This window comes from Platalea leucorodia, assembly GCF_965183815.1.
Source record: "Platalea leucorodia genome assembly, chromosome: 17".
Classification (NCBI taxonomy): domain Eukaryota; kingdom Metazoa; phylum Chordata; class Aves; order Pelecaniformes; family Threskiornithidae; genus Platalea; species Platalea leucorodia.
In genome coordinates, this window is record NC_138839.1 from 6,324,896 (window position 1) to 6,348,791 (window position 23,896).

A 23,896-nucleotide genomic window follows, 5' to 3' on the forward strand; every position below is an offset into this window, starting at 1 on the left:
TATGACAGAAAGGGAGGTCTGATGTTATTACACTGTTGGGATTTTTTTGTTGTTGATGTTGATTAAAACCACACTTGATCTGAATCCTATTAGAAAATGAAAGAATTTCGGAGGTTTCAGGTGTGTACTTTGCAGTGTAACAAGACAGTAAGAGAAGGTCAGGGCAGTTTCAGGCTTGTTTCTTCTCTGAAAAAGCCTAGGGTTGTTTTGTTGGTTTGATTGGCTTGTCGCAAGTCTGCATATACGTGGATAATAGATGTTCTTGACCTCAAGATCTCCGAACTTGTTTTGGAGGAATTCTGAATTGTCTCTCTGGTAACTATTGGAAATATATACACTAGCATAGTCCTCATCTATGACTGTATTAATAAAATCAGCATAATTAAGGCTGGGAAGGACTTCTGGAGGTCTGTGGTACAATCTCGTGCTAAAAGCAGAGCCAGCTTAGATCACATTGCTCAGTGCCTTGTCAAGCTGAGTTTTGAAAATCTTCAAGAAACAATATCTAGTTGGAATTTTCCGTGTTGCAGCTCATGTCATTGCCTCTCATCCTAATGCATTGCAGCTGGATGCTGTCCATAAGCAGAACAAAAGGATGTTCCATCTCCCAAAACAATGACACTCAATATGAGTGCGTTTCACAGAGTGCTGCATAACCTAGACAATGAGGACAGCTTCAGTCCATCCAGTCAACAGCTGGGTTCAAATCAGATTTAGTACAGTGGAAAGAAGTAGTTAGAAAGCCATCCAGCAAAAGTCTCTGTTTTACATTCTGGATCTTCTCGGGGCTCAGAGTAGCATCGAAACTCAGTGTCTGAATATTCACAACAGTAAATTGTTTCCTAGCTTACTGAGATATTTCTCCTGTACCAGCAGAGATCTTATTTCTTATTAAAAGAGTAGGGTTAGGGCATGCTAATCCTCTGGGGATATGTCTGCCTCATCTCTACAGGCTGCTGTGAGGAAGCCGAGCTCTGAAGTTGATAGCATGTGGCATGCTTAGATAGGTACCATTAGAGCACTGCCGCCGTAACTCATTATCCTCTTCCTTCCCAGCTCAGTGACCCCTTTCAGCCTCCCTCTCCTTCCCAACTGCTCAGGCCAGCATTTCCTGGCTCACTGCAGCTGGCTGAAAGGGCAGTGACGTGTTTGTAGCTCTTTCGTCAAAGTAGGATCGCCAAGTCCTTGATGGAAGCTGGCACCAGGAGCCCCTCATTATGAGACATTAACATTTAGCTGTGGTATCCAAGCATTTGCCTGGCTGTCCCCCTCCCTTGCCCTCTCCTGAGTGGTCTAGCAGCTGAGCTGAGGCAGGGTTCAGTGCACAGCATCATCATGAGCCCAGGCTTTGCTGGTAATTACCCAGCTTCAGGTGCTCTGCTTGCTCTTCTGGCACTTCATTGCCTTCACCTTGGGTTATGTGCTGACAGCAAGGCCCTGTTGCAGGAGGGGGCGCAGGGGGATCTGCAGCAGCAATCCTCCCTACAGAAAAGGGACTTGGTACAGAGAGTGTTGAGCTCACTTACCTGGTGTAAAGCTGGCATCTATCCACTGGATCTGCACCAGCACAGTCCAGAGGAGAATTTGGTCCCTGCCTCAGGGATGGCTGGGACTGTGTACTGGGAGGAACTCTGATTTCCTGGTGTCTCTGATAGCCCATCTGTGGGGAATAAACCAAAGCTTCCCTGTCGGGTGACTCCAAAGGAGTTTCCCTTGTGGGCTGGTCATCCCACAGTGGCCCACTGCGCACGTTTACTCTCCTCTTCTTGTCCAACAGCACCTTCTGTGGGACTGTAAAGGCTGGTAAGAGGACAGATTCAGTGCTGTCACCACTCTTCTCTGGGGTCCCAAGAATGTATTTTGCCTTTGCCTGATGTGTTCTGCTCTCACTAATGGTCACTGACCTCTTTGATAGGGGTGAAGAGGGCATAGTTTCCTCTGTAGCCCTTTGGGACAAGAAGGGGCCTAGGCCCCCTGAGGACAAGGAGGGCAGCAGGCTGGCATTTAGTAGCAGGTCATAGGTGGTTCTGGAGCATTGGGTTTTGATGGCAAAATTTTAATATTAGGTTTGTCAGGCACATTTATCACATTCTGCTGGTGCTAATGGAGCCCAGCAGGGAAGCAGCAGTGAGGGAGGGGATGAAATAGCTCAATATTGTGCTCACTGCTAGTCAAATGGCTGTCTCGCTATGCTCTGTGGCTCACTGCTGCTTGCTGGGAGAGGAGTTGGGCCCAATTCTGATCTCTGCTGCAGCAGGGGTGGAAACAAAGAAGCCACATGGGACTTTTGTATCTGGCCTGTAGCAGCCAAGATCAGTCTGACTTCTCTCATTATCCGCCAGTGCTGGCACTTGGATGGCATTAGGGAGAGAAGCGCAACATCCACCGATTCACTGGTGGATGTTCCTGGCCCCCTTGCAATAATTCGCCTCCCGAAGGAGCTTTTTCTTCATGCATGAGGGCATTTTTAGGTTCAATGGTCCTGCTGTGTGTTTTGATGCTAAAGATCCCTGACTTTGCTCTGTGCTAGTCTTGCTGATGTTTATAACAATTTTGCTGTAAATTCTTTTGACATCTAGAGGCAAGCTGCTTTCCCCAAGGTGCTTTAAGCACACAGAGTCCCACTGCCTGTGGTTCAGCACTCTTCAGCAAATGGTATCTTCAGTTCTGAAAGGAAAAAAGCGGAGATGGAATGGATCAAGTTGTAGACGTAAATAATAGTCGTAGATCAGTGTAAAGCAGATGAAATGTGAAAACTGCTGGAGAGCTGGTATGAAAAACACAGATGGCTTTTACAGGCTGTAGTACTGGAGAAGATTGTCGGATTAATCATGGCAGGATGATGGGAAGAAAGGAGGGGTTTTGTATGAGACAAATGTGAGAAGCAAGCGGGGAATGAAGGCTAGCAAACATTGTAGGATCAGCTGAAACAAAATTGAGGATTTTTGGAGACCCGAGTAAAATGGATCCTGAAACAAATAGGAAACAAGCTGAGATGTTCAGAGAGGTGGCACAAGACTTCTGGTCGGTGCCTGGTGAGAGGCAGAGACTTAAAGAAGTACTCATGTTCCATAAATCCCCACCTGAAACTATGTCTTTGGCTAAGCTTCATCTCTAGCAAGATGAACAGCATCTTGCTGCCCAGTTGTTTTGGAAAGGTGGGAATGTCTACACAGGCAAGTTGTAGGTATTCACACTGAAACTGAAAACATGGATTAGCTGTGCGTGATTTTAAACCACGTAGGTCTTTTTAGTCCTGTGGCAGCCAGTCTCGCTTCCCCCTAATCTTTAAGTTGGTCCTCAGAAATTCTTAGGCTGATCTTGCACTAAACTGTTCAGAATCTGAGTCTTTCATTCTCTGTGTTGTATGAGATACCTTTGGTATTTGAACTGAGGTCTTATTGGTCTACATGTTATTGCCTTACTATAGGAAGATTGGTCTTTCGGTGGGAGCTATGTCAGGCCTCAGTTTGTAAAATTGTATAGCGAAGCATACAGCTAATTAGCAGCGGAGAGCAGAAAGGCTGCTACGTCAGTCTGCAGTTCATAACCTCTGACAGGAGGAAGAAAGAGAACTGTTCTTGGGCATCATGGAGGTTACATATCCCCAGTTGTTTCGAGCTGAGAGAGATTTCTCCAGCAAAACTAGAAGGTCATTCCTGTGAGATCCCACCTAGCCCGTTTGCTTCGGGTTGGCTGCCCTTGTCGTTAATGAGGTGTGTGGTGACCTCTTCTGGTGAACAGAGAACATGCCTCCAAGTTCCGTTAGAACAAGTTCTGGTTAACTAAAAGAAAACAGATCAGACACTGTGAGAGGTTTTGATAAAATGACCACTTCAATCTTTGAAGAACATCGTACATACAGTACAAGAAGGGGATGAGTGGCTCTTTTGCAGGCTTTAGACTCTAGTAGCCAGGTAAGAACGTGTGGTTATGTCTTGGGAAGGCACGTGGTATGTGTGTGATATATGAATGTGTGTGCGTGATATTTAAGTTTGTGTGTACAGCAGAGTGTCAGATGTTCTGGTGGGTGGCTAAGTTTAGATCCACCACTAGATGTGTTGATCTGGACTCTTACAATGGGTTTTGCAGAATGTAAGTTTCTGTAAAAAGAGATGGGAGTGGGGAGGACGTTTCTTAAGCATTTTGTCTGGGGTAATATTTGCCAGGTTTTTCTTTGCAACCTAGCACATCCTGGAATAGCTTGGAGCAGTGTCAACAGTACCCATTGATCTAGAAGGTTTGCTAGCCAAGAAGCCAAATAAAGGGGCAAGAGGTCACACTATTCCATTGTCTTATTTGTTGCTGCATGCCACTTGTCAGCGTAGAGTGTGCAGGAGAAGCCATTTCTAGAAATGGCCTAACAGCTACAGGAATGAAATGGCACCCATCCTAGAAGCTACTGTGGTTGTTTACTTCCCCTCTCCCTCCCCTAATGGACTGGTGATGAACCTAAGAATAACTTGACTAACTAAAAATGTAGCCATTACATAAAGCCTGTCCTCCACTAAACATTCTGTAGATTTTCTTCAGCCTGTGAGAAAGTGGCGCTGTGCATAACCTCTATTTTGTATTCCTAGAGCAGGATCCCAATTGTCCATTAATTTTGACACACCTCAGACCCGTGGACTTCCCTTGACTAGCGAGCTGTGTAGGTAGGTCCCTGCTTTTTGAGAACAGGGAGGTAAACTGTCTCGCTTTTTGTTTGGCAGAGAATTCATGTGTGTATTATTCTTCCTCCTGCTTACATTTACAGTCCTCTTCATCAATGCTTCTCATGAGTTCAGGCACAATTGGATACTTGCATGTGCCCACGCTTGCTCACTAGTATTAGAAGGCAAATCCTTCGTGTCACAGTGTGGCAAGCAGTTGATTGTGCCAGGGAGACCATCCTGGAAGTCCACAGTAGATGCGCATTAGGCTACATGTGAACAGGAAGAGAGCTCCTTGCTGCCTCGGCTGGGTGAGCCGCAGTGGGAGGAATGCAGCCTCATCCAGAGCTGAGCTAAGCTGCTCTTTCTTAGTAACTCAGTGTAGCTACGGTGACTCTTATCACCCACTGTTCTTGATTTGACAACCCTTCTTTGTTTTCCCAGAAAATACTCACCGTGTTTGCCAAGCTTCTGGAAATAGCTACATCCTTTTGTGGTGGAGGATGGCATGGCTGTGGGCCAGAGGGACAGGATATTTTAGCTGTTGCTTGTCAGCACAGAGAGATGGGCAAGTAGCGTTTCAAAAACTAACACTTCTAAAGCTACGATAACGTGCTCAGGCTACAGGGCTGGAGCCTGTGTTCATGCTTGAGATAAACTTCACTGTCAGCACCGTGTTCACACCTCCCCTGTCATATTAGGCACCCCATGGTCCTGCCTTTCCCACCAGTCACTTGCTACAAAGCTTCAGCACAGGGGTATCAGGCCCTGTGCCTTCGTCTACAGAGTCCCCAGGGGCTGCATTGCTCCACGTGCCCTTGTGGTGACATTGAGGTGCCTAGAGGAAATACTGTGAGTTGGAGTAGATTTGTCACTGAGGATTGTCACTCTGAACTTTGGACTCGGCCGCTTCCCCTTGGGATGCACTGTCTAGCCATTGCTGTCTGGACAAAAGAGAAATGGGTGGACTAGCTATATGTCAGGGCTTGTGGCGTGAGTTAGGGGATGTACAGTAGTGGGGCTGCTTCCTTTGTGAATGCAAACACCAAATGCGCTGTCTGAAATGGCAGAGATTGGGGGAAGGCAGTTAAATCTGCCTGTGGATGCTGAGGAAAACAATGATTTCACTCCAAGTTACTTACAGTCCCTCTCTCTCTGTAAAAGTTAATTTTGAGTCAAATGTTTAGTGGACAGAGTTATTCTGGAATTACAGGATTTCATTTAATTAATTTACAGGGACAAAAGACAGTTGTGTTAAGTAACTGAATACTGCTAGAAAGCTGAAACCCTTGGGGCTTTGCCAATGGGTAGAAGAATCATCCCACTAACCGAAATAGTTTAATCACTACAAAATCAGAGTTTAAACCTAGCTTCGGGATGAGGACAATACGGAGTTCAAAGGTTTCTTCCTACATGTATGGTGTCAGCTTCAGCTTGCAAAAGAGTGCTCCTTGTAAAGGCAAGTTCTATCATACCCACACTTCCAATGGGCTTGTACGGATGGGGAAATGAATGTGATTTTTCACTAAGCTGAAGAGGTCCTCTGTTCACTAAGTGATTGGAGAGTTAAGGTTACTACTTAAGCTAATATAACTGTCAACCAGATTGAGAATCCATGAGACAGGTCACTGTTGATCAGCTGGGCATATACAGCTTCAGTTCTCTCCCTCAAGGGGTTTCAGTCCAGACCTTGAAGGATTTTCAACCTATATAGGGCTAAATTCTTTACTTTCACAAATGATACAGTTCTATTGATGTAGGGAAGATTTTGGCCATTTACACAAATAAAAAAAAAAAAAAAAGGCTTACAGCTCCACGTGTGCACAGACAGCTTCACGTGTGCAAGTCAGCAAACAGCATTTTTGCACACAGTTTGCTTGCACTCAGTGGAGCAGTCAGGCTTGAGTAGCAGCTGCACATGCAGGGGTTGTGCAGCATGTCTGTGCATGCCTGATAGGCTATAGGAAATGTTGGACTCGCTTTCCTGCCAGTGATTTAGCTCCATGGCCTGTTAAAAGGAGGTCCTAGATGCCACCTTTAAGCCTGAACTTTAACACCCTGGTTACATTGCTGTGCCCCACTGCAGTGAGTAGGATGTCCAAGAGTAAGTTTGATCCGTGTCTGTCTGAACTTCCTGATCTGGTAGCAATTTCTTCTGTGTGTCCACTCGCTCTCTCCCCCAAGACTGGTCTCTGTCTGCTCTGCTTTGAAAACTGGATGGGAAAGCTATGCAATAGTAAGCAGTAATGGACAGGTAGGGTAAGAATGCAGCCACACGATCTGAGTTGGACACATTACTAGTCCTTTTTACGGGAAACAGCGCTTTCTGAAATGTGGGAGAATATTCCAAAGGGTCTTCATTTGAGCACTCAAACCCCATCTTGTGAACAGGTGTCTATGCTGTAAACCCTTAACTGTGTTTATTTAAAACCAACACACTAGTATGGCTTGTCTTTGCACAGCTGATAGATGCCACAAAACTTCGGAGGCAGAGAATGCTTTTCGCGTCCCTTGCCCACTGGAGATTCTTCACATAACTTCTGCATTGTTTGACCAAGAGGATTTGTTTTACCATGTCACCTCCCTGAGGATAGCAGCACATTTTTGGCCTAGTGTTGAAGTGTGAAGACCATTGTGAGCCATGACATCATATCTCAGGCCAGAGCAGATCAGGAAATGACCAAGAAGGCCTAAAATATTGGCCATGGGAAGACTGGGTAGAGGAGAGAAGGGATATGGTACAGCAACATTCTTTAGCCTAGATAGGTCAGATGCACCTGACAAGTGTAATAGGACCAGGAGATCTTTGACACTTTAGCACATGATGATATTTTAGTGCAGAGAGATGGCTTGTGAGAGGCAGAGGTGAACTAGGGTGCAAATCCACTAGATGACATGCTAATAAATCAGAGCTGCCCTTAGACAATAGGGAGTAAAGGGGATATGGGCCTGAACAGCTAGACTGCTCTGAGTCCGACCTTCCTTTAACTCTAGGAGGCTTAAAATTAATTCTGGGTCCCATCTCTAACCACAGCTAGAACAATAATTCCCCCCAGACACATCAAAACTACCGGTGAGGAAAGACGTGTATATTAATGGCTATGGCTGTTTTTTGGCGGGGGGGGATGTGGAAGGGAAGGAAGGTGGTAGTAGGAAAAAACCAGCAGGCTAAATTTTCTAGAAAATTTAATGGTTTATTGCAAAAAGAAATAATTGTAAGTATTGGTTCTGAGGTCTTGCTCAGTGGGTTACAAAACTGAGGGCTTATTTTGGTCCAAGGTTCCAACAGCTGGGGGCTTATCACTGAAGTCAGAGCCAAGACTAGCCTTTGGGCTGGGTCACGTCAGTCTCATTTTGCCCACAGCACAGGAGGCCTTCATTAGAGTCCAAACAGACCTGACTCACAGGCAGATCTCATGCTGTTTTGCGGCTGGTTTTGTAAATAATCTGCTCTCCAAATTGCTGGAGCACATTTCTCTCTCACTGTCGTTCTCTCTCCTTGTTTCCTTGTGTCAAGTGTTGAGAGCAGGATGATTTAGGCAGACTTAGCTGCTTTTGGATCTTTTATTCCGTAATTGTATGGGACACAGGACTGGCCAGTGATGAAAGTATTGCTTTGAGAAGTGGAAATGTGCATCACTTTCATGGTCTTGTCTGCAGTCTAAGCAACTGTTTGTATTTCCCCGCTGCACGAAGTGTGTATAATGCTCCCTTGTTTCACGTGGGTGTTATGAAACTAGGTTGTTGTCTCTGCAGCTTTGCAATCGTGGAGGCAAGAATGAACGAGAGCTTTTGCAGATACTCAGTAATTGCCTGATGACCAGAAAGCTTCTACTGGAGGAGAGAGGCTGCATTTAAAACTTCTATACCTCCTAACTGTAACACTGTGTGGTTTCCAGAGCTATTTTTTGCACATCCCTAATCATTATGCTACTGTACTTTAAACCTCAAAACAGATCCCTACTTATACAGGTCTGAGAGCTTGATTTGGTACCCCTTAACTTAGCTTCAAAGCAAGTACCTTCATTGAGACAACAGAATGTCCCGACCCTCCAGGCTAAGCTTCTAGGCCCAGTGCCCATTGATTTGTTCCCTAATGATCCTGCCAGCTTGAGGCTGCGAAACGCGTGTTGGTGAGCCATGTGTGGAAGGCAGAAAGTTCAGAAGGCAGGAATTCCTGGAGCAGCAAGAGGAGGGGGGCATGACAGGAAGAGGGGACTGATACTTCGCTGAAAAGCCCATCACAAATAGTGCAAGAATAACAGTTCTCTGTCATAGCTACAGATTCCCTTATCTGGGAGCGTTAAGCAGTGGAGCCTGTCGACACTTCTGCCTCGCGCCCTGCTCTGCGCTCAGCCGCCTGCAGATACAGAGTGGCTTGAACAAGTTCCAGTGCTCGCTCTCGGAGCTTCCCAGGACCCCGCAGCGCGGCACCGTTGGGCAGCCAGGTGACATCACTGCCAACAGCCATGTAGGCGCTTCCTGTGTCACATTCCCAACTGAAGAGCCTCTTGCCAAATCCTTGTCGTTCTACACGGTCTTTTTAGGAACAAATGGTCTAATTTTAGCCTGACTGCTGCAAACACCTTCCTGAAATAGACTCTGACTCTCTCCTGCCTTGTGCATGTTCTTGAGAGTTTAAAAACAAAATCCCTAGTCCTTAGGGTCCACAGCTAAGGCCTCTGTCAGCCTAAATTTGGGCAGTAAGAAATACTGAGCAGTGCAGTGGGGAAACTGCTGTCACTCAGACCCACACTGAGCTGAGCGAGGACAGGAATGTTCCAGAGGGGCAGAAACTCAGGTGATGGCACATCACAAAGTTGTATGGATCTGGTCCAGTCTGGATGAGTTGTTCTGTATTTCAAGGACTTTGCAATAGAAAGAACTTGTTGTTTTCTGGACTGGCTGCAGCCAGATATGACATTTAGAAGTATGGTGAATGGAAGTACTTAGTGTCCTCTGTGGTTTGCCTAGGTCAATTGCTCTAATCACCATCCTTTCTTTTTTGGGGCCTAACTAGATGAGCACTGGCCTAGGAGTCAATAAACTGGAGTTCTCATCCCATAACAAAGTCAGTTCATATCTGTCTGTGCTGTCCTTGAAGGGCACGTGTAGTAGTGACCTGCTTTGAGAACAAGTAAAAAGCACTTATGGAAGAATTAGGAATTACTGTGAGGTGAGGACAAGGAGCACAAACTCCACAAAATCCCTGGGCTTTTGTGCTCCTGCCTTTTGCTGTTTCCATGAGCTTGAATATGTGAGCTCTTGTACTGAAGGATCAATGCAAGGCTGAACTGCTGTTTTTAATTAGCAGAGAGTAAAAAGCCACATCTTTGAAGGACTCTCTAAATAGGAAAGGAAAAAATGTTTTCAGGCAGCTGTTGTCTTTATGTCGCTCTCTTGGGAGTGACACGCACCCCCCTCATGGTCCTTTAGACCTGCTAATTAAGCAGCTCCTTGTATCTGCAGGTCAGTTGATCAGCTAATGGACTCCCTGCAGTCTCCCATGCACTGTGTCCTGAAGGATAAATAGGAAAAGGCAAAAAGCCCTTGGGGATCCCACTGGATCCTAGGATGACTTGTCCATGGGACCTTTTCTGAGCAGTACTGAAAGGAGGCACGTGAGACAAAGAACAATGGCCCCTGGGGTTTGCCAGGGTCGTCGCGTATATGGCCCAGCCTCTGCAGGGTGTGAGACTGTGTTAGCCAGGGGAGCTTCCCAGCTTGCCATCATTCAGCTGAGGCCTAAAAATACCGTTGGCTCACACAAGGTGAGTGCAAAGTGGCTGGTGTTACTGAATATTGTAAAGGCCAAGCACCTGGCACCTGGCTCCGGCTGGGCTTTAATGGATGAGGACAAAAGGAGCAGTAGGGCTTCATGTGCTGAGCATCCCAGCAGGAGCTGGGAGTACGCCAGCACATTAATGGAAGGACAGAGGGGACTTGGGGGACAGAACTCCATTCTGGGTGAGCACCTGAATTACCCCAACTACTGCACAGTCTGGGATACCTTTTGCTCTCTTTCTCTAGCGGTATCATCCAGGATCTTTGAAATGTCCCTGGCAAGAACTTTGTCAAACTGATTAATTTCAATGAACTATTTTTGTTTCCCACCACCCTCTCGTTTTGACACGTCTTTAATAACAAACTTCTTAACACCCTGAAAAGCAGGGCAGAGCCCACAGGTTAGGTAACTTACTGGAGGTCATCGAACAAGTTGTTAGCAGAGTCAAGTGCTCAGCCTTGTTTGGGTTTTTTTGTTGTTTTTGGGGGGGTGGTGTGTTTGTTTGTTGGTTTGTTTTTTCCGTTTCTGCATCTGAGCCATAGAGATCATCCCAGCTGTCCTGGAATATGTGAGAACAGGGAACGGTCATTGCCAGAATGGGTTTGGGAACCAGGACCAGACAGAAGCTGACAAATACTCCAGGATATATGCTCTTTTCTATTTCATCTTATTAATCTGCCTCCCTTTTGACCTGCTGTCTGGTTTCAAGGGCATGTTGCCATTTAATGCCTTGTCTTAAAAGACTTGTTTTGCCCATCTAGGTTCTCTGTCCTTCTCCATCTCAAAAGGAAAATGCTGTGGCAACTCAATGACATTCCCTTCTTCTCCTTTCACTGCTTGTGACAAAGTGTGTGTGGGACACCTCTTGGCAGCCCAAAAGGATGCTTAAAGGACTGTGAATGCACCATTTATCAGGCTGGCCTGTAATGACACCTGGCGTTCAGTCTAGGAAAATGCTGATTATTGTGCTGCCCTGCTCTGGCCTTGCGAGAATTCTCATGTGAATAGGCTGGCTGAAGGGGGAAGCAGAGATTCTTGTTTCTAGATCTGCTGAGAGGACTGGGACAGCTTATTTTGCAGACTCTGCATACCATGTAACTCAGCAGTGTGACTGCTGCAGGATGGCTACAATAATCCATATGATCTTTATGGAAATGAGGTGTTACCTTTGAGTGACACTCGGGGAAGGCTATGGAGAAACTGGCTTCCTATGTCAAACTCAAAAATGGAAACTGTTTTTATCCCTACAGGATTTGTCTAGTTGAAGGTATATCTCTGCCTTTGACTAGGCTGAAATCCACTACCCCATCATAGAGTAAACTTGAGACTTTGTGTTGGTCTGATCCAGACCCAGGTTTTCAGTCCAGAAAATGTTTCATCTTACCAAAAGTCAGTCTCCGAGTTAGGCCAGCCAACCTGGTACAGCGTCAGCCTTCATCCACTCCAAGCCTCGTCTATGTTAGGCGTAGACAAGCCAAAAATCTTTGGTAACCAAGCCACCATATCAAAGCATAAACCATATGCATAGAAAGCAGCTCATTGCTTCTTTCCTCTCTCGAGAGGGATTGTTCAGAGTTGAACCAAAGCATGTTTTGTTAATAAACACTAATTGCTGTCTATCATCAAGCACACAGGGCCATTTTCTACTATTTTCTAAATTAAAAATCCACACAGAAGCCTCTGAAGAGATGAAGATCAGAACAGGCTCAATTTTCCATGCAAATAATTTGCCTCTGATCTTGACCCAGGATTTTCATAACAATTAGAGACAGCGTGGGGCTCCTGTGGCTCTGAACTGCCCTGTGGTACCCAGCTGTCCCTCTCCCTCTCCCTGGTGGTGTTCCTTTCATGCCTGCTTGTGAGGGGCTATGTGCACCTGAGACATTTTCCTTCGCTGACTTGAAAGTCATGGCTCTCCAACGTAATTTATTTCTGTCGTCCCCCTTCCTGTTTTTTTGGTTTTGTTTTGGTTTTTTTTCCCCACATTTGATCCCAATTGCTGAGTACTGACAGGAACCAGATGAAAGGATTCCAGCCCTTCAGTATCCGTACTGGGCATCAGCCTAGATTTATACATGTGTTTTTGAGTACATGTGATTGTGTGTTTGTTTAATGCTGTGTGCGCATGCCTGTGCAGCTTTCACGCATCTCCAGTAATACCATCATCAAGCATTTAAAAAAAAAAAAACAACACACCACCATCCCCTTGGATTCAAGAGGCTGACTTTAAAAAGAGTTCTTTTTTTGAATTGATTTGTATTCCTCATGGCTTTCTGAGATGCAGCTTGCTGTAATATGATTTACATTTGTTTTCTTTGGTGTGAAAATATCAGAGCAACTTACCAGCTACCTTAATGGGAAAATCTTAACCACATGCTTGCAGATATCTTTTAACAGAAATGAAATTGTATTTCACCCATGTAAATATTCCATGTAGAAACGTTCCGAGATCTGGGAAGGTGGGAAGGGAAGTTGTGCTTGAGATGGGCAAAATATCTTGTTAGGTTTTTATAAGTTGTGAGACTGGAGTGACCATTGTGATGATTGAAGCAAAACCCTGCATGAGTTGAACGACTGAATTTGCTTGAAATAATTCTTGTTTGAACTGGTGAATGTCTTTAGAACAACACCTGATCTTGATTCATAAGACACTAGTGATAGAATTAGTTCTGTGATTCATTCTTTTTCATGTAGAAACATGCATATTACATTTATCGTGAATATTTCAGCCTCTGATTTTGGCTTGCTTATCTGCAAGTCCAAGTAGTTCTTTAGCAGAACTTCAGAGATCCCCAGCCCTTGAGAGCAAGTTGATCTCATCACCTCAGGCTAAGCTTGCTTTGCATGCAGCCACATAGACACTCCTGCAGTGGCTTTCTCTGAGCTGACTGAAAGGAGCAGCTCTTGGCTTTCATTCTGTAAGGAGACATCTTATATGAGGTTTTTCAGTTGTTCTTATTAGCCAAGTGAAAGACAAAGAGATACCCCGACCAGCTTCCTTTGAAGTTCGTAAAGCTACTTTTATTTTAGCCAAAAAAAAAAAAAAATTAAAACCAAAGACCATTGCAGCTTTCCAAGCTTGAGTTCCTTTTAAATACATACCTTTATTTTTGCTGCCTTTTGCAGCCATTAAGCAGTGACTTGTCTCCCTTAAAAAGAACTTTAGTCTGCTAAAATCTTTCTTTTATGCAGTAGTAATGCTCTACCTGAACCTGTTGATTGGGAAAGGAGACAGGCCAAACCCTCTTCCCCACACTTTTGCTTCTGTTCCCATGAGAATGGTTCCCTCACTCTGGAATTGCTCAAAGCAGGCAGCTAGCAGGATAGGGTTAATGATATGTGCAGCCTGCTTACAAATGAATTGAACTCTTAGGGTTACTAATTGTCAACCTCAGGAAGTAATTCAGTTTGCTTTGATTTCTCCGACTCATACATAGAAGAGGAATTTACTATGCTCTGCTCATCACTGCAGAAGCGTCTTTTCCTCCAACAAGGAAAGAAAAGCAAATTACAATTTGATGGGAGAAATAGCTTGTCCTTCTAATGTCTTCCATACAGCTAGACTGCATCTTTGTCTCACCATCTAATCCCTTGGTGACTGGATAAGGGAAAAAATACACATATGGAGAGGAGATTCCTCTGTAGTGGAGAAGAGCTGGAAAGACAAAGTGCTGCAGAGGCTTCATAGAAGTAATTTAAAATTGTTCCTACTTCATTTGTATGTCTGAAACAGTGATCAAAAAGAGTTATTTACCTGTCCTCCATCAGCATCTCGCTACTCCCTCTCCTACTATCTACAGTTATACATACCTCGCAAGTGATAGTTTACTGGAGAGATGTACAGGCTAGCTTGAAATAAGCTGGCTCAGGTTCTGAAAGCATCCTCACTATGTCTGGACTTTGGTGGTTAGATTCTGTGTCACCTGCAACTATAAATCTAGCATAGCTTTACTGGAGTGAAAAGAGTCACATTGCTGTACATCTTTTATCTACCATTCGTGCTCCTGATGGAACTCCACCTGTGCTTTTGTAGCTTCTCCTTGTTTAGAGACACCTTTCTAAATTTCTGTTGGTGTTTTAGGTTCCCAAGTAAATGTACTACGTAAAAATGTGAATTATGGCTAAGAAGAAGAAAAGAATGTTATTTAAAAGAAATGTGTGTGCCTGGGGCAGTCCAGTCATTTCCTATCCTGTCACATCTCATCTACAAAACCTGGGAGAAACTCATTTTTCCACATTGCTTTAATAACACAGTCTCCAAGCTGTGCCCTGTGTTCGGAACTGGCACCTTTGTCACCTTCCCCCAACGCAGGTGAGCCCAATGAAGTGAGGTTCTCCTGGAGGCTCTGCTGGGAGCTTTGATGAAAGCCGTTTCTCTGCTTCTGGCCCGTGCCATGGGTGGCACTCTCAGGGGTCCAGGCTGGTCTGGAGCTCCCTTGAATGTGACTGTCAGGGCTCAGCTCATCCCGGGGCATTGCTGAGTCCTGCTCAGCCAGTGCTGCTCCCGCTGCACCTGCACTACGCTATTGAGAGAGAGAAACACACACGAGAGCTTGTATTTCCACACAGCAGAGCCCTCTACTTGCAGGAAAAAGGTGCAAGGTCTACATGTCTTAGCCCTTGGTGACTGGCTCATTACCTAGGACGTCTCACCCTGCTAAATGTTCACCTCCTTACTTGTTGGACAGATCCCTGGCTACTTCCCATCTTCTTTTTCTTGGAGATTGCTGGATTCCAGTGACACACCAGGCTGTCATTTTGGACACTGTAGTTCTTGTTACCAAGAAGCCAGTAGGTTTTCATTTTCCCCTTGCCCTGGGACAGAAAAAGGAGAGAGCAGAAAACGGCTATTTTCATGGGATATGAATCAGAGCAGAGAATCACTATGGCCAGGGCTACTACCTGTGCTGCATTTGTTATGTTATCTCCTTCTCTTATAAGTGGCTGCTGTTTTGGGAAAGAATTGTAATTTATATGTGGTTTGGGTGCTGATAATTCTTTCAGTTCAGAAGAAGGCCTTGCTGGTCACTGGCAGTATTGCTAAGGGTTTAAAATGAGCCTTACACCTGTGTGTCTTTGTAACTGAGTCCTAACACTTTCACCCATATTCATGTGGTTCCGTGCAGGTGCAGACCTAGCAGCTGTGTTTCAGAGCACACAGTAACGCTGCTGTATCGATTAGGAGGAGTAATGTGTAGCCACTTCCAGCTGAATTAGCAAAAGAACCTTGGGGCCACAGTTAAAAATTGACTTAAAATTCACAGAAGACCAATGGCCAAATCTATCATATCTCCTTCCTATCTCATTAAACTCCCTTACTGTTGCAAAGTTACAGAAAAGCTGTTACCTTGACTTCAATTTCTCCTCTCAGTTCAATTTCATACGCATCATCTGTGAGAAGGGCATCATATGTAGCAGAACTGATATGGATCTTCTGCGCTAGGATTCAGAACAGAGCATTAGAAATGAATGATTCTCCTGTTCCCAGAGACCACACGCCAGCCCTCCTGCATTTATCAGCCCAGTGCTTCCACCTCCTCTTTGGAAAATGTCAGGTTGAGGGAGAAGCACAAAGAAGGGGAAGATGCCTTTAACATTGGTTGAGGACTCTGCGACACTACACAGATGTCGTCTGAAACATAGCAGCAGTGCAGCAAGTTAACTGACCCACTGCCATGGCTGTGCAGTGCGGCACTGCCTATCTGCACAACAGCATTGTACAGCAGTAAAACTGGGTGGTATTGCTAGCAAAGGCAGCATAAAAGGCTGGACCAAGAAAACACACACTGCCCTCTTCTATGTAGTCATGGTGTTTCTACCTAATGCCTTTGTGTTAAAGTCTCTAAAATGAAACTCAGCTTGCCTTGTGCTATTTGGCTTTTGTCACCCTCTTCCTCCTCTTATTTCCAATCGCTTTCCAGAAATGGCATAAGGGATGTGACTCTACTTGCCCTCGTGAATACATGAGAGTTTCTCTTGCTTATTTGATAACTAGCATATGTACAGGAATAGTGGGGACTGCGGGTCATGCATGTGCTGGTTCTTTAGATCTATGGTAATTGGTTCTCTAGCCTGGGTTGTGCCTCAGAGAATGCTCCTTCTCCTGTACGAACCTTATTTCACACTTGGCCATGCCCAGTGTGAGGGGGTGTTAGGGGTTTTCCTTTCACTGCAGTACCTAAGAGACGTAGAGCGCAGGTGTGAGCCTGACTGGTGTGTAAGGAACACGCAGATTGCACCCGAGTCACTTACGCAAGCTGGTGGACTCCATGCGGGAGGCTGTGTTTACAGTGTCCCCAAAAAGGCAATACCGAGGCATTTTGTACCCCACAACTCCAGCTACGCAGGGTCCTGAGAAAATACAAGGCAGAGAGACCCCAATAAGAAACAAGTGGAAAAAGTGCAGGGAGATGCCAAATGCAGACACCTTTGCTAATCACTCTGGATCCTCAGAGAGCAATGGGAATTGGGAATACTCAGTGCATCTAGGGCCTGGCTGCACAGTATTTACTTAAGGAGAGAAGACACAATTTGATTCGCTGTAGCTAACTGGTGCTGATATCAGGGGAAGATGTACTTTGCCAATACTAAATTGTTTCACAGTCCTTTCCACACTGATGCAAGCAAAAATCATTTCACCCCACTGTTACTGGTGGAACTGGGAGAAATACTCATCCCGGAGTCCTGCAGAGAGTCAATGGCTCATACAGAAATGCCAAATTCTTTTCTCCTCACACAACTAGACTGTGTCCTATTCTCTTTGTCTCATGCCTCCACCTCAGCTGACGTACCTGTGTGTATCCCAGCCCGCAGCTGCAGTTTGCCCATTGGCATATGAGGGATCACAACCTGACGAACTGCTGCCACCAGATCCAGAGACATTTTGGCAATCTCATCAGCGTGTTTGGTGCCGTTCCTCTCTGGCAGGCCACTCACTACCATGTAGGCATCACCAATGGTTTCCACCTGATGGGAAGGCGCACATGTCACTAGGCGGCAGGCACCAAGCTTTTCTTTCAAAAGGAGATCAGAATAAAATACATCTCAGGTATCCACCACTTGCCAAACTGCAGTGTAGTGTCTGTCTGATAGTGGGTCTTGGATTTCATGGCTCTTGGCCAGCTGGCCTGCTGTATTTGATATCCACTAGGGAACAAAGTAAGAAAGATTTCAGCAACATCCAGATGCATTGCCTGCAGGTTTGTACTCACCTTGTAAACATCGTACGACTCAATCCTGCTGTCAAAGCAGACGTACAGATTGTTGAGCATCTCAACAACTTGCAAGGGAGTACAGGAGGCAGCAATGCTTGTGAACCCCACAATGTCCGAGAAAAAGATAGTCACCTGTCACAGGGAGAAGGAAAGTGTGAAGCTAAGGTCTCCAGGCAACAGTGGCAGAGCCTTTGAAAAGTTTGGGGATTTCTGAAATTCTGAGCAGAACAGCCTAAGGCACAGGCTGCAGGTAGACCCGGTGTTGCAGAACTGAATAGATACAATCCTAAATTAACAAGCTCTGGCTCTGAATTGCTCTCTGTTACTTTGACAGATAAAATTATGTTTACCTCCAAAGTTTATCATCTGTGCTTCTCTGAATACCTTGTGCTAGATGGGAGGCTGAAAGTGAAATGCTTTGAATATTGCGAGCAGTGATCAACAGACTTCTTATGGAAGTAGGGCCTGATTTTTCTTTTAAAGCGATTTAAACTGTGGTAGAGATCAAAACTAGGTATCTGAACAAACTGCAAAGTAAAAACTCAACTGCTGTCTCTGCTCTTGTTGAATTAGGAAATATTAACTGCATTTTGTTTCTCTTCAAATGATGTTTATCTTTGTTACAATCATGTAATTTACAGAGAAATTCACTTATTAAAAAAAAATCAAATTTATAAAAGAAGGAACAACAGAAACCATAATAACTGAATTGAGGAAGGGAAATGTGTGTTATAGCTGTTGACAAAGAATTAAGTGTTTCTTCTCTGTGCTGCCTGAACTTTGTCAGTGTTTAAACTAAAATTCTTCTTTTATTCGTCCTTGGTAATACCAATTAATCCAGAAGAGCCTTTTCACTCCCTGCCTTGGTTCAGCTACTTTTGATGTCATGACTATTGTGAATTATAATTAATTGTGCAATTACAGGTTGCTGTTTCGATAATGACACCTACAAATTAAATGCAAATATTTATTATTGTGTTTCACAGCTGAAAGTAACAGAGCATCCAGGGGAAAAAGAGTGAATAGAATTGCAATTACTTTAGCATGAGGATTTTGGCTGTGGGCTATGCAGCACAGCTGCTAAACTCAGCATTGACAGCAGCATGCATGCTGTGAGGCAGAGCTGCAAATAAATCGGTGCCTGGCCAAACTCTGCCCTTGTTTTTATGTCAACAGGCTTCGTTACAGTTACACACTTCAGGCTACGAGATCATCCGTCCCTCTCATCCTTCTCTAAGTCCCATGCTCTCCTTTCAGTTATGTTTATGGAATCATACTGACAAGTACAGACAGGATTTGTCCTGCGTTGATTTTTCGTGATTCTTCCCATTTTACAAGGAGGAAACTCAGTTCTTGCACTTGTGTACTCGCGATCTAATGACGCTGGCTGGCTCTCATGAGTATGCTCTTAAACCCAAAGAAGACAACTTGCCGATATAGGATCTTTGACATCTAAAGCTACACTTGTGGAAATTTCACCTCTTCTTCCTTCCCCATCAGCCTGTGTGCTTCATGGCACACTGCACAGCTCTTCCGAAAACCCATCGTGAATATTTGAATTTCCATCCACACTCAGCTATGGGTGCAAAACCAGGTTCCTCAAAATGGCAGCAAGGTAGGTGCTTTTTTAGGTGAATACTTTTCTATCCTTGGTGACAGCATCCTTTCTATTTGCTAACCTGATCATAGTTTTCTGCCTCAACTTTTTGGCACTTCCTTAGCTGCTTGGCCACAGATTTTGGCAACATCTGGTGTAAGAGGTCCTCAGCTAGCCGCCTCTCCCTTTTCAAGTCCTCTGTCTTTTTCTTGAGGTTCCTGGCGTAATTGTGTATCCAATCTGTCATTTGCTTGAAGGACATCAGGATTATGGGGTAAATGAGGCAGGCTATTACTAACAGACCTATCTTAAGGCTCATTGTGGACAGGATTTCTTTAGATTTCTTGATGAGTTTTTCCTGTCCCTTCTGCAGTAGGCAGCTCTGTACATAATGCAGGTCCTTTACCAAGGCTTCAATGGACACAAATTCATCTGAGCCCAGGAATGGGATGAAGAAAGAGATTCCTTCATAGTGGGTGAAATGAAGTGTTAGATTGACATTATCCATCCAGCACTTACGTACACTCTCTGATGAGAAGATAGCATAGTTCAGAATGGCAAAAAATTGATGCAGTGTTGTTTGAAAGCTTGTAGGTGCTGGCATTAAATGAGCTTTAAGCATGACTTCTCTTATTTGAAGGACGAGTTTAAAAGCTACTATGTCTGCCCAGTCAGGATTGTGTCTCATAGCTTTGAGGTCTTCATGGGGATTACTAAAACGCTCCAGCAGTTCAGAGATCACGCTGGATAGCACCTGGCTGGCTTCAGTAGCCCCTGTGCTATTTAATTTTTCTCTCATGTCAATGATGTAAAATCTACAAATGGAGATTTTCTCCTTCTCGCATTGGCAATTCTCACAATGCAATTCTGCTTCACTTGCCTTACAGAGGGAGTTTAAATTCCCCAGTAGATGAGCATGAAATAATCTCTTCCTCTTATCTGCTGCTGGGAGCAGCCAGCTGTGCCTTTCTTCCTGCAGGAGACGGATGAAGCGAACAGCCCAAAGGTTTTCACAGGAGGCAAGTTCCTGAAGGGCTTTCCCTGTGTTTCTCCATATTTCCAAGCTGTTGCTGAAATCAAAAGAAATAGCTCCAAGGAGGCTGCAGAGGGAGACCATGCATGCTGTCAAAATCCTTCGAATTGTTTTTCTACCACCAGCATTGGAGGGGGGAGAACATCTAAAAAAAGAAAAAAAAAAAAAGTGGGGGTGTCTGATCTTTGGGGTGTTTATTGCAGCTCCTGAAAACATAACTGGAGCTAGTAGGGATATTTAACAATTCACATGTGTTCTGAAACAAAGTACAGGGATCATGCATTAGCTGAATGTTATTGAAAGACATATTTTATTATATTTTGTTCCACCTGACATTTTATTTTAAAAGAAAAGGTGTAGTAAAGAGACTGTTTCCATGACATACTCAGAGCTGCAAAAACATATTGATGAAATCATGCAGTTTTTCTGGGAGTATTAAGACTGATAAAATCATTTGCTATAGGTTTTATTCTCTGTGGTACTTCTATCCAAATCTTAAAGAAGCCCATAAAAAAATGGGTTATTTATTTCAGTGATCACAAACTGGAACTGTTTAATTTTTTTAATCAAACTTTTAGAATTTGTTCTTAATAGGAATTTCCAGATGATTAATAATTTGTGTTGATATGTTCAAATGAGTTCAGATGTTTCCACAATATTGTCTAATTATTTCAAAAGGAAAGTTAATCAAATTTCAGTTTTACTTCAGTTTTTACAGAGGCATATACATATCCGATTTTTACTATTTGAGCTTCATGATTACCTTTTCTGTCCTTCTCTTTCATGCTCCGCATGATTGACACCCATGCTCCATACGGTAAAGTAACCTCTAATGATTTTCATTTTTGGAACTATTAATCAATACAATTTACAATTTTACATTAATGATACTCATGAAAACAACTCAAGATGTTATGCTGAAGCTGGTGACTCCTGAATAACTGGGCAACCCTTATTTCCACTGCTAAAGAACAAACCAGGGCACTGGGTTGCTGATCAGTCCCTTCAGCTCAGTCCTTTTTTTTGGGTTTTTTTTTTTTTTCCCTCAACATAGTAGAGGTGATTGAAAAAGTCCTCCCCAGATCCCATGCTCTTTCAGATAGGTGAAATTACATTTTTAATAAGATAAATAAAAACCCAATAAAGCCTGCTATTTCTCAGCAGAGGCTGATGTTAGGCAAAACAAGTTCCTACTGGGCTCTTCGCAGCAGAATGGTGGTCAATGATTGTAAAGTAGAAGAAAAGTAACAAAGGTACAGTCCCCAAAGATGATAAACACCCATCTTTATTTAACACAATTTATGTTTAATAATATTTATTTATTTATTTATTTTCAATCCAAAGGTAACAACTGCAAAATGTCTGACTGAAAGGAACCGCAAACCTAGAAATATTTGTCTCTGAACCCAAGTGCGTTTCTGTTCTCACAACACACTTCCAATCTTTTCCTTACTCTATCGACTGCTTACCTTTGAGTCGCTTGTCCTCTGTTTTTAATCAACCATTTTACTTCTGAATCCGCCAAAGTATGCGCCAGGAGGGAGAAGAAAAACACAACGAAAATCCACCTTGATTTTTATACTGCCTACCTTTTGTTATAATGAAAGATATAAACAGGGGCTTTAACGTAGGACCAGGGTAAAAGGTGGTGATTCTGCTTGTGCTTTGCAAAAAATCCCCATTTGTGTCTGTGTGTCAGCCAACAGTGACAGTTCAAAGGTCTTCACCTGGCATCTGGATGACTTAAAAGCAAGCAACAGGGACGTGAAGGGGAGAGGTCTGCAGAGATGCTGCCGGCACTCACTGCAGGATTTTGTCTTTCCCCTTGCTAAGTCCCAAGATCAGAGGGTGTTACAAACCTCTCTGTAAAAGCCTTTTGCAGCGCTCCCACACTCACCTGCATGGACGTGCTTGCACCTGTGCTGCCTTCCTGCTGGGCATTGCCGCTGCTTGCTCTGGCGAGTCCCGCTCACAGGCTCAGGGGTCCGGATAGCTGCCTTCAGCCCTGCCAGTGCCTCGCTTTCTCACCCCCCACCCCCGGAGTTGTTCCTGTGGCTCTCTAACTCTTCCTACTGCCCAGCCTCTTCACAGCAGACTCGCATCTTCCCCCACCCAGGCGAGGGTGGCAAGCTCCAGCCCGAGGCAGGGGAAAGGCTGCAAAAGGTCCCCAGCGTTATCGCTAAATACAGGCTCTGGTCCTGACAATAAACAGGAAGAAGCGACAAGGACACGTTTTTCTTTCATCTTGCGAAAAGTAGTGTTTATTGCAGTATGGTTAGGTATAATACTTGTGTTGTTAAAAGCATAATTTCCCAGCTCTTTGTGGTCAAAGGTGTCGTGACTATGAGTTTATTCAAACTGCTTTCCTTCCTGGCACCTATCATCCAGTTCTCTTTGGATTAGTTGGTTGCCATAACCTACAAAAATGTAAAGCAAGTGAAAAATCAGATCATGAGACCCAGGAATTTGTGAATAGTATATGTTGCATCCAAGATGCAGGATTTAAATAACTGAAATAAGATTTTTGCTTCTCAGTTACTTTTTAGATTAGTTTATATTAAATTAAAAAATAATTGATGTTCCAGACGAGCAGCACGTGCTGCCTTCTAGGATGCAATTGCAACAATCAGTGTTACTGATGAATACAAATTTGAGTAATCACTTCTGAAGCCATACCAGTAAAATCTTTATGACTATAAATATATAAATAAATTGTACATAAATACCTCAGAAATAGCTAAGTGTCTGTATTCTCTAGCAGCAGTACCTAGAACCTTACCTGCTGGATCCAGCTATTGTAAGCAGAGACCCGAGTGAAGACAGAAGGCTTGTGATAAAAGTTGCAGCCAAGAGAAGAACCAAAGCTGACAACACCATGCACTTCCCACCTGCCGTCAGCACCTTGGCAGTTCAGTGGGCCACCGGAGTCTCCCTGGAAGGAAGGGGGAACACAGTTAACAGCAGTCATAATGTGAGTAGCTCCTCCTTGGTTTTTTAAGTGTTCCTTCCCATCAGGCCTGTTTGTGCCTGAAACCAAGCTCTAAGAGCAATGTTTTCTGGACTCACATTACAACTGGAGGTGATTCCATCCCCACCAGCGCAAATCATGGTGCGTTTCACTGTGCTTCCCCACCAGCTAGGCTTGGAACAAGTTGAATAATCCACCACCAGCAAAAGGCCTTGCTGCAGGTCATCTGGAAGAGCTCCATTTGCTGGGAGGGAATAGAAACAAAGGAGTCATGGTACCAGCTGGCACTGGAGAAAGAACAAAACTGTATTGTTAAGTTTCTCCCAGGATCTGGGTACTATCTCTCCAGGTAAGAAATTCCATAGGGGCTGTATTAAAAGAGAAGCTGTATAATCCATTCCTTAGCTCCATTCTTTTATATTTATTTTTATATATATATATATATATATATATATATATAAAATTAAAAAAATATATCTAAAGGCCTTAACTTGTTAATAATTTGCGTTCCATTTAAAAACGTCTCATTGTTAGAGAAATAAAGGGCTGCCCTGTGTTCAGGAGTATGCAATTTAGTTATCATTCTAGGAACTGCCCCTTGGGCCGAGCTGATGCTTCTGCTGAAATCTCTGAGACTTTCTTCACTT

The 23,896-nt window shown here is 44.1% G+C and overlaps 1 protein-coding gene across 3 annotated transcripts in view; it reads left to right on the forward strand.

Annotated features, from left to right (window-relative positions):
* The window catches only part of CLCN6 (chloride voltage-gated channel 6), a 66,834-nt gene extending 43,664 nt beyond the window's left edge, over window positions 1-23,170 (forward strand). For 2 of the 3 annotated variants that reach the window (XM_082329037.1, XM_082329040.1), the window contains one exon: window positions 23,040-23,170. The gene's annotated coding sequence lies outside the window, so the exon portion shown is untranslated. The remainder of the gene's footprint in view (window positions 1-23,039) is intronic. The other variant, XM_082329038.1, reaches the window with a different exon arrangement.
* Window positions 23,171-23,896: the final 726 nt, after the last annotated feature.